The sequence below is a fragment of the Balaenoptera ricei genome, chromosome 2, assembly GCF_028023285.1.
Source record: "Balaenoptera ricei isolate mBalRic1 chromosome 2, mBalRic1.hap2, whole genome shotgun sequence".
Lineage (NCBI taxonomy): Eukaryota > Metazoa > Chordata > Mammalia > Artiodactyla > Balaenopteridae > Balaenoptera > Balaenoptera ricei.
This window is the reverse complement of record NC_082640.1, coordinates 147,170,036-147,181,656: the sequence shown is the minus strand read 5'-3', so window position 1 is coordinate 147,181,656 and position 11,621 is coordinate 147,170,036.

Here is an 11,621-nt window from a genome sequence, read left to right as displayed (position 1 = left end):
AGGCAGGCGAGAGGGGCCCTCCCAGACCAGAGGAGCAGAAGAAGAGAGGAGGGCGTTTGTCCCACCCACTCGAGTCCAGGAAGCCTGCTGGCCTCCCAGGTGAGGTCCCCTGCCCTCTGAGACTAGGGGTGGGGGGCATGCCTGGGTCCCTTCTTTTCCTTGAGCCTGAGCCCCACCCCCCACATCCCCCAGGGCCTTTTCCAGACCTGTGGGTCCTGAGCATTGGCCCCGCCCACCACCCAAACTTTGCCCTTGCTTAGGCCCTGCCCTCCACAGCCAAGGCCTTTTGCCCCCACCTTTTTTTTTTTTTCTTTTCCCTCCTCCTATTTTTTACTACTGTGATACTGACGTCCCTTCTGGTTGTTGATTCATCTATATTTTAATTTTTATATTCTTCCTAACAGATCTGTTAGTTTCCTAGTCTAATTTTATTTTTCACTTTGTTATTGTTCTCTTTTTTTTTTTTGCCACCTCATGCGGCTTGCCGGATCTTGGTTCACGAGCCTGGGGTCGGGCCAAAGCTCCTGTGGTGGGAGCTCTGAGTCTGGACCACTGGACTAACAGAGAACCTCAGACCCCAGGGAATATTCAGCAGAGTGAGGCCTCACGGAGTTCCTCATCTCAGCACTAAGACCCAGCTCTACCCAATAGCCTACAAACTCCACTGTTGGAAGCCTCAGGCCAAACAACCAGTAAGACAGGAACAGACTCCCACTCATAAAAAAAAAAAAAAGAGATGGCAAAAAATATGTCACAAATGAAGGAGCAAGGTAAAAACCTACAAGACCAAATAAATGAAGTTGAAATAGGCAATCTACCTGAAAAAGCATTCAGAGTAATTATAGTAAAGATGATCCAGAATCTCAGATATAGAATGGAGGCACGGATTGAGAAAATACAAGAAATGTTTAACAAAGATCTAGAAGAACTAAAGAACAAACAAACAGAGATGAACAACACAATAACTGAAATGAAAAATACACAAGAAGGAATCAATAACAGAATAACTGAGGAAGAAGAACGAATAAGTTAAAATGGTGGAAATAACTGCCAAGGACCAGAATAAAGAAAAAAGAATGAAAAGAATTGAGGACAGTCTCAGAGACCTCTGGGACAACAATAAATTCACCAACATTCGAATTATAGGAGTCCCAGAAGAAGAAGAGAAAATATTTGAAGAGATTATAGTTGAAAACGTCCCTAACATGGGAATGAAAATAGTCAATCAAGTCCAGGAAGCACAGAGAATCCCATACAGGATAAACCCCAGGAAAAACACACCAAGACACGTATTAATTAAACTAACAAAAATTAAATTCAAAGAAAAAATATTAAAAGCTGCAAGGGAAAAACAAAAAATAACATACAAAGGAATCCCCATAGGTTATCAGCTGATTTTTCAGCGGAAACTCTGCAGGCCAGAAGGGAGTGGAAGGATATACTTAAGGTGATGAAAGAGAAAATCCTACAACCAAGATTACTCTACCCAGCAAGGATCTCATTCAGATTCGATGGAGAAGTCAAAAGCTTTTCAGACAAGCAAAAGCTAAGAGAATTCAGCACCACTAAACCAGCTCTACAACAAATGGTAAAGAAACTTCTCTAAGCGGGAAACACAAGAGAAGAAAAAGACCCACAGAAACAAACCCAAAACAATTAAGAAAATGGTAATAGGAACATACATATCATTAATAACCTTGAATGTAAATGGATTAAATGCCCCAACCAAAAGACACTGACTGGCTGAATGGATACAAAAACAAGACCCATATATAGGCTGTCTACAAGAGACCCACTTCAGACCTAGGGACACATACAGACTGAAAGTGAAGGGATGCAAAAAGATATTCCATGCAAATGGAAATCAAAAGAAAGCTGGAGTAGCAATACTCGTATCAGATAATATAGACTTTAAAATAAAAACTGTTACAAGAGATAAGGAGGGACACTACATAATGATCAAAGGATCAATCCAAGAAGAAGATATAATAATTATAAATGTTTAAGCACCCAATATAGGGGCACCTCAATACATAAGGCAAATGCTAACAACCATGAAAGGAGAAATTGACAGTAACACAATAATAGTAGTGGACTTTAACACTCCATTTTCACCAATGGACAGATCATCCACAGAGAAAATAAACAAGGAAACACAAGCTTTAAATTACACAATAGACCAGAAATAACTAATTGATATTTATAGAACATTCCACCCAAAAGTGGCAGAATACACTTTCTTCTCAAGTGCACATGGAACATTCTCCAGGATAGATCACATCTTGGGTCACAAATGAAGCCCCAGAAAATATAAGAAAATTGAAATCGTATCAAGCATCTTTTCCGACCACAGTGCTATGAGATTGGAAACTAATTACAGGAAAAAAACTGTAAAACACACAAACACATGGAGGCTAAACAGTACGCTACTAATTAACAAAGAGATCACTGAAGAAATCAAAAAAGAAATTAAAAACTACATAGAAACAAATGACAATGAAAACACGACGACCCAGAACCTATGGGATGCAGTGAAAGCAATTCTAAGAGCGAAGTTTAGAGCAATACAATCTCACCTTAAGAAACAAGAAAAATCTCAAATAAACAATCTAACCCTATGCCTAAAACAACTCGAGAAAGAAGAACAAAGGAAACCCAAAGTCAGTAGAAGGAAAGAAATCATAAAGATCAGAGCAGAAATAAATGAAATAGAAATGAAGAAAACAGTAGGAAAGATCAATAAAACTAAAGCTGGTTCTTTGAGAACATAAACAAAATTGATAAAGCCTTAGCCAGACTCATCAAGAAAAAAAGGGAGAGGATGCAAATCAATACAATTAGAAATGAAAAGGGAGAAATCCCAAATGACACTGAAGAAATAAAAAGGATTATAAGAGACTACTACAAACAACTATATGCCAATAAAATGTACAACCATGAAGAAATGGACAAATTCTTGGAAAGGTACAATTTTCCAAGACAGAACCAGGAAGAATTAGAAAATATAAACAGACCTATCACAAGTAATGAAATTGAAACCGTAATTAAAAATCTTTCAGCAACAAAAGTCCAGGACCAGGTGGCTTCACAGGCGAATTCTATCAAACACATAGAGAAGAGCTAACACCCATCCTTTTCAAACTCTTCCAAAAAATTGCAGAAGGAGAAACACTCCCAAATTCATTCTACAAAGCCACCATCACTCTGATACCAAAACCAGAAAAAGATCATAAAAAAAGAAAATTATAGACAAATATCACTGATGAACATAGATGCAAAAAATCCTCAACAAAATACTAGCAAACAGAATCCAACAGCACATTAAAAGGATCATACACTATGATCAGGTGGGGTTTATGCCAGGAATGCAAGGATTTTTTAATATGCACAAATCGATCAATGTGATATGCCATATTAACAAAATGAAGGATAAAAACCATATGATCATCTCAATAGATGCAGAAAAAGCTTTTGACAAAATTCAACACCCATTTATGATAAAAACTCTCCAGAAAGTGGGCATAGAGGGAACCTACCTCAAAATAATAAAGGCCATATATGACAAACCTACAGCAAGCATCATACTCAATGGTGAAAAACTGAAAGCATTTCCACTAAGATCAGAATCAAGACAAGGAGGTCCAGTCTCGCCACTCTTATTCAACATAGTTTTGGAAGTCCTAGTCACAGCAATCAGAGAAGAAAAAGAAATAAAAGGAACCCAAATTGGAAAAGAAGAAGTAAAACTGTCACTGTTTGCTGATGACATGATATTGTACATAGAAAATCTTAAACATGCCACCAGAAAACTACTAGAGCTAATCAATGAATTTGGTAAGGTTGCAGGACACAAAATTAATGCACAGAAATCTCTGGCATTCTTATACACCAACAACGAAAAATCAGAAAGAGAATTTAAGGAAACACTCCCATTTACCATTGCAACAAAAAAAATAAAATACCTAGGAATAAACCTGACTCAGGAGGCAAAATACTTCTACTCAGAAAACTATAAAACACTGATGAAAGAAATCAAAGATGACATAAACAGATGAAGAAATATACCATGTTCTTGGATTGGAAGAATCAATATTGTGAAAATGACTATACTACCCAAAGCAATCTACAGATTCAATGCAATCCCTATCAAACTACCAATGGCATTCTTCACAGAATTAGAACAAAAAATCTTACAATTCGTATGGAAACACAAAAGACCCCGAATAGACAAAGCAATCTTGAGAAAGAAAAACAGAGTTGGAGGAATCAGGCTTCCCGAGTTCAAACCATATAGCACAAAGCTACAGTAATCAAGACAGTATGGTACTCACACAAAAACAGAAATATAGATCAATGGAACAGGATAGAAAGCCCAGAGATAAACCCACACACATATGGGCACCTAATTTATGACAAAGGAGGCAAGAACATACAATGTAGAAAAGACAGCCTCTTCAATAAGTGGTGCTGGGAAAACTGGACAGCTACATGTAAAAGAATGAAATTAGAACACTCCCTAACACCATACACAAAAGTAAACTCCAAATGGATTAAAGACATAAATGAAAGACCAGACACTATAAAACCCTTAGAGGAAAACATAGGAAAAACACTCTTTGACATAAACCACAGTAAGATCTTTTTTGACCCACCTCCTAGAGTAACAGAAATAAAAACAAAAATAAACAAATGGGACCTAATGAAACTTAAAAGCTTTTGCACAGCAAAGGAAATCATAAGCAAGACAAAAAGACAACCCTCAGAATGGGTGAAAATATTTGTAAATGAAACAACAGGAAAGGATTAATCTCCAAAATATACAAACAGTTCATGGAGCTCAATATCCAAAAAACAAACAATCCAGTAAAAAATGGGCAGAAGACCTAAATAGACATTTCACCAAGGAAGACATACAGCTGGCCAAGAGGCACATGAAAATATGCTCAACATCACTAATTATTAGAGAAATGCAAATCAAAACTACAATGTGGTATCACCTCACACCAGTCAGAATGGCTGTTATCAAAAAATCTAGAAACAATAAATGCTGGAAAGGGTGTGGTGAACAGGGGACCCTCTTGCACTATTGGTGGGAATGTAAATTGATACAACCACTATGGAAAACAGTATGGAGGTTCCTTTAAAAACTGAAAATAGAACTACCATATGACCCAGCAATCCAACTACTGGGCATATACCCAGAGAAAACCATAATTCAAAACGAGACATGTACCACAATGTTCAATACAGCACTATCAACAATAGCCAGGACATGGAAGCAACCTAAGTGTCCATCAACAGATGAATGGATAAAGAAGATGTGGCACATATATACAATGGAATATTACTCAGCCATAAAAAGAAATGAAATTGAGTTATTTGTAGTGAGGTGGATGGAGCCAGAGTCTGTGATACAGAGTAAAGTAAGTCAGAGAAAAACAAATACCGTATGCTAACACATATATATGGAATCTAAAAAAAAAAAAAGGTTCTCATGAACCTAGTTGCAGGGCAGGAATAAAGAGGTAGACAAAGAAAATGGACTTGAGGACATGGGGTGGGAGGGTGAAGCTGGGGTGAAGTGAGAGTAGCATCAACATATATACACTACCAAATGTGAAATAGTTGGCTGGTGGGAAGCAGCAGCATAGCAGAGGAAGATCAGCTCCGTGCTTTGTGATGACCTAGAGGGGTGGGATAGGGAGGATGGGAGGGAGGCTCAAGAGGGAGGGGATACGGGGACATGTGTATGCATATGGCTGATTCGCTTTGTTGTGCAACAGAAACTAGCACAGTATTGTGAAGCTATTATACTCCAATAAAGATTGATTAAAAATTTTTTTTTAATTTTAAAAAAGTATTAAAATTAAAAAAAAATTTTTTTAAAGGAAAAAAGAAGAGAACAACCAAACCAATAAACAAATCCACCAATGATAACAAGTGCTAAAAACTAAACTAAGATTAACATAAAAATCAGAAACTAATCAGCCACAGACAGCAAACCCCAAATCTACCATTGCTCCCAAAGTCCACCGCCTCAATTTTGGGACGATTCGTTGTCTGTTCAGGTATTCCACAGATGCAGGGTACATCAAGTTGATTGTGGGGATTTAATCCGCTGCTCCTGAGGCTGCACAGAGAAATTTCCCTTTCTCTTCTTTCTTCGCACAGCTCCTAAGGTTCAGTTTTGGTTGGCCACACCTCTGTGTGTAGGTCACCCTCAGGCATCTCTTCCCCACCCAGACAGGAGGGGCGTAAAGCCACGGCTGATTAGGGCACTCTTGCTCACTCAGGCCGGGGTCAGGGAGGGGTATGGTAGTCATAACTGGAATGCGGGGCGAGCCTGCGGCGGCAGAGGCTAGTGTGACATTGCACCAGCCTGAGTCCACCGTGTGTTCTCCCAGGGAAGTTGTCTCTGGATCATGGGACCCTGGCAGTGGTGGGCTGCACGGGCTCCCGGCAGGGGGGGTGTGTGGATAGTGACCTGCACTTGCACACAGGATTCTTGGTGGCAGCAGCAGCAGTAGCGTTTCATGCCCGTCTCTGAGGCCCGAGCTGATAGCTGCAGCTCGCGCCCGTCTCTGGAGCTTCAGGTGTTGCTCTGCCTTCTGCGGGCACAAGGGGAAGCAATCCCCTCTCCTCGCACACCCTGAAACGATGGTCTCTTGCCTCTTAGGCAGGTCCAGACTTTTTCCCGGACTCCCTCCCGGCTAGCTGTGGTGCACTAGCTCCCTTCAGGCTGTGTTCATGCAGCCAACCCCAGTCCTCTCCCTGGAATCTGACCTCCGAAGAAGCCCGAGCCTTAGCTCCCAGCCCCCACCTGCTCAGGGCTTCCTAGTGCGTGGAAACTTTTCCTCCTTCACAGCTCCCTCCCTGAGGTGCAGTTCTTTTGTCTCTGTTTTTTCTTTTTTCTTTTGCCCTACCCAGGTACGTGGGGGATTTTCTTGCCTTTTGGGAGGTCTGAGGTCTTTTGCCAGCTTTCAGTAGGTGGTCTGTAGGAGTTGTTCCACATGTATTTTTGATGTATTTGTGGGGAGGAAGGTGATCTCTGTCTTACACCTCTGCCATCTTGAAGATCCCTCACGTCTTGCACTTCAAATGATCGATTTCAAATGCACAGGTAATCGATAACAAACTTGGGGTTCTTGGCAGATTGTTTAGCTTAGGGCAGACCATCCAGTTGATGCTGACCAATCAACGAATAAATTGCTAAGTATTTGCTTTCCAAGTCAGTTTGAGGAAGGCTTAATAAGCTTCCCTTAAATCTTCCAGGGCAACAGTTTATAATGAGGGCAGTGAGTCAGGTGTCCACACTGGTCATGGCAAAATGTAGTGACAACTCCCTACTGCTTACTACTCCATCATTCTAGGTTCCATTTAAAATTGTTGGAATCCTGTCTCCAGGCTAGCAGTCCCTGAGATGTTTTCCCCTTCATCTCAGAGCACTTTCATGGGCCAGAAAGCCCTATGGGGATTGGCCAGTTAGAACACATGCCTGGGTTCATGACTCTTCATGACAGCGATGGATAACCCTAATTCAGATCCAGAAGCTGCAACCTCAACTTCTCTGTTGTCCGGAGACGGCAGTGGCATGAACTAAAAGAGGACTCCTTCTCCTGGGGCACCAACCTTCAGGACCTGCAGAGGGCTCTCATTTCCACTGTTTGGAGCCTTTCAAATGCACAATTCCTGGTGGTCTATCTAATACCTTGTTTGCGGAATTCAAAAGCTTACATTTATTCATTAAGTAGTGTTTCTGAGCCATGCTCCTGGATAACCAGATGCTGGAGGTGGCTCCATTTCATTAATCAATGTCTCGACTAACTTCTCCACCCTTCAACCTCTACTTCAATGAAATGAAAGTGGTTTCTGTTTCTAGAAGAGGTGCCTTCTCAACCTCCTCAGCCCTGACAGACACCCCTGACACACTAGAGTCTGCTCTCTTTCTTTTTTCAAAACATGAACTACTGTGTACACACAGAAAGGAGTGTAAAACAAAACATACCACTGTTTAATGTGAAATTATGGAGTGAAAATCTGCAAAACACCATTAATCAAGGAAGAACATTGCCAGCCCAGAAGCCCCAGTGTGCCCCTTTCCAAACACAACTCCTTCTCCCTCCCCAGAGGTAACTACTATCTTGACATTTGAATTCATTATTTCCTTACTTTATTTTGTAGTTTTACCAATTTTGTATGCATCCCTAAATAGCATATTTTAATTTTGCCTACTTTTAAACTTTTTATGAATGCAGTCATACCATATATCTTGCTTCTTTCATTCATCGTTATGTTTATGAGCTTTATTCATTTTGTTGAGTCTAAATGTAGTTTGTATACATTCATTGTCCCATTTTTTATTCATTCTACTCTTGATGAACATTGACTTTTTTTTCAGTTTTTAGTGAATAGGAACATAAACTATAAAGATTCTTGCACATATTTACTGGTGCAAATGTGCCAATAGTTTCTCCAGGGTAAATACCTAGGAGTGGAATTTCTGGGTCATAGTGTAAGGATATCTCTGACTTTAGTAGATAATGCCAAAGAGGTCTGCCAATTTACTCTCCCAGCAGTCCCCATAACTCCATGTGAGCAGTTATATTTTTAGAGTTCTGATGGAAAGGCCTATGTGGCTGGTGATTTCATAGAGTAATGCTCTTTTCCTTTGCTCCCATGGATCCATGGGATCCATCAAAAGTAGCGAGGTTACCCAGAGCTCAGATCGAGTCTAACTCCACCAAAAGACAATAGGTGTCAAAGTCAACCTCACTGAGCAGGTGGCCGTACTGCCACAATATCATGGACACACTGCCAAAGAAAAGATATAATTTTGAACACTTAAGATAATTTTGCAAAGCATAAAAATATTTGTTGCATTAAATGACATTTGCAGAAAACAAGAACAAAATATTTATTGACAATTCTGCCACTCAACGAATCATACTGTCTTTCTGTGTTTCCTTCCAGACCTGGCTCAATTTACTATTATCATTTTTTTACACTACTGTAGTCACAACATAGATATAATTTTGTGCTTTGCTCTATTCCCTTCACAAGATACCATGAGCATTTTTTTCCTACCTTGTTATATAAACTTCCTAATAATTATTTTATTCACTGTGCAATATACTGCCAATAGTGGCAGCTCTGGAGCAGACAGTTGGGGCAGGTTTTAGTGCCCCCCAATTCCATTCTTCATTCCCCACAAGAAGCCTCAAATAAATATTTAGCCCAAGTAAAAAGAGCATGCGCTCTGTTGAAATGCAGCTTTAAGCTCCCAACCACCCTCCAACAAAATTGTGTATCCCAAACTCTTATCATGCAGAAATGCTGAGATTCTACTGACTATCAAGGGTATACCATAACTGATTTAATTGTTCCCCTGTTGGTGAGCCTTCAGGTTGTTCCTAATCCCTAGAAATTTTAAATCATGCCCATTCATAGGACCATTTTCCTTCCTTTGGGCTATTTCTCTAGCATAAATTCTTAGAAGAGGGTTAATGAGTCAGAGATGAATGTTTTTTCTGCATCTTGACATATAATACTACAGCACTTTACAGAAGTGGTGTTGCAATTTATATTTGCATGGAGGATGTATGAATGTGTGTACTATATTAATCAAAGTCTTTAGTTGCAAACTAAAGAATTATTGGCCCTTCCAGAGGTCCAGAGACTATGTCTTGGAGGCTCCACAGCCATTAAGAGTGCCTCCACCACACTATGGGACAGTTCCAGAGAAGATTCTGTTGTTGTCATCAGTAGACACCACTGCAGCTCACCTGCTGAGTCTGGGTACTGGTTGATGATAGAAAGTCTGCTCTCTCCAAAGCTGGATACCTCTGCTGTCGTCTCCATCAGAAAATGAATTCTGTGCATCATCTGCTTCCTCCTGTTTCCCTCTTCTATACCAAATTCTTAATTGGATGTATTTGTAAGTTACAAGTCTATATCCCTGTTGCAAAGGAGCTTGGGATAATGAGTTCTGTATTTTCCCTTAAGAGGTAGGACTTATAACTTGACAACTTCCTCAAATATAAAAAGATTGTTCAAAAGATGCTGGTGGCCACAGACATAATATGTGTCCGCCTCACCTTCCACAACTGCCAGCACTAGATGATTAAGTTGCTTTTGCTAACCAGTTAAAAAATAGTTCTTTTTTCATTTATCTGATTACTAATTAAATTTTCTTTCAAGTTTCTGAATACTATTTTTATATCCACTCATATAAACTATCAGTCCACCTTCTTCATCTTTTAGAAACACCTGTGAATAGATTTATTAATATATTTCTCATGGATGTAGAGGAACTTTTATATGCAATAGAGATTAACCTTACATGTCAGTGTTTTCATCTTTCAGCATCTAAATGTCACACTCATTTCTATGCAGGGTAAAGGTTAGGTAGGCTCAGCTTATTTGGCCTTTGTGCCCTTCTATTGCCAAGATATTTATTCTAATAAGCAGCTAGTCTCTTGATAAATGTCCAGAGAATTCCAAGTAACTCTAAGAAGAGAAGAAAAAAAGAATCCAAAAATCGCAAATATTTGTTTTAAGCCTTTGCACATTTCATGGATCTAGTTATTCTAGGAGGCATGAGAACACTGTGAGCTTAAGTGGCTGAGACGGATTCTCATCATGCCTCAGGTGGTATTTTTTGAACCAGACAGACAGACTTGACCTTGACATTTTTCTCCCGTTTTCATTATGGATTGATGAAACAAAGGAAATAATATTTGTTCTTTATGTCTAATCTTTCACCCAAAGGATCATTAGTTTACAAACATTGACCTCAAGATGAACCCAAGCTCTAATTCTACACTCTGTAAGCGGCCATTTTACATATGGGGGAAAACAGCCAAGTTATTTTATTAAGGTTATAAATACTTTATCAACAGAGTCAGGAATTGTCTGTTTCTCAATTTTGGTCGCTTACTATTATTATCTCATATGCCCCTTACACAGAATTGTACAACCGCCAAATCACATTCTCAATGGCCAGGGCATTACGCAGCATTCTTTGGGTACTCTAGGACATGATTTTCTCCTCTACCATGAAAGTACAAAAGGTGCAGCTTACCTCACAGACCACTGGACAAATGCCTAAATCTTTCTGGATTAGATCTGCCCATGTTTTCTGACACATATGGATTTGCCCTTGCTAATGCTGCCCATGATTGGGAATGTCTGTGGAAGGACTCTGATGGATGAATGGCTCTTTCCACTACTTGGTGAATTGTGTGCTGCCATGGATAATAAAATAAATCCAACCGACAAGATTGCATTTCAGAGAAGCGGTGGCAGAGGAGTGAGCAACCAATCAAAAGTATCTAAAGCACCAAATTATGCCCCAGAGGAGTAATCCTGCATATCCTTGGTTCTGTTTCCATAGTAGTAAGGATTGCTTGGGATATTCAAAGGCAATTTAAATGCATTTAGGCCACAGCTTACAAGGGGATCATCTTCGGAAAATCAGAAGTGAGTAAACATTAACTGCTAGTAAAAATAAGCAGTATTAACAACCACACTCCATCTTGCTTGCTTTTTTATTTAGTGAAAAATAAACAATTTTTTGACATCTGGAAACTTATGTTTGCTTCTAACTTGGGCTTAGGATGACT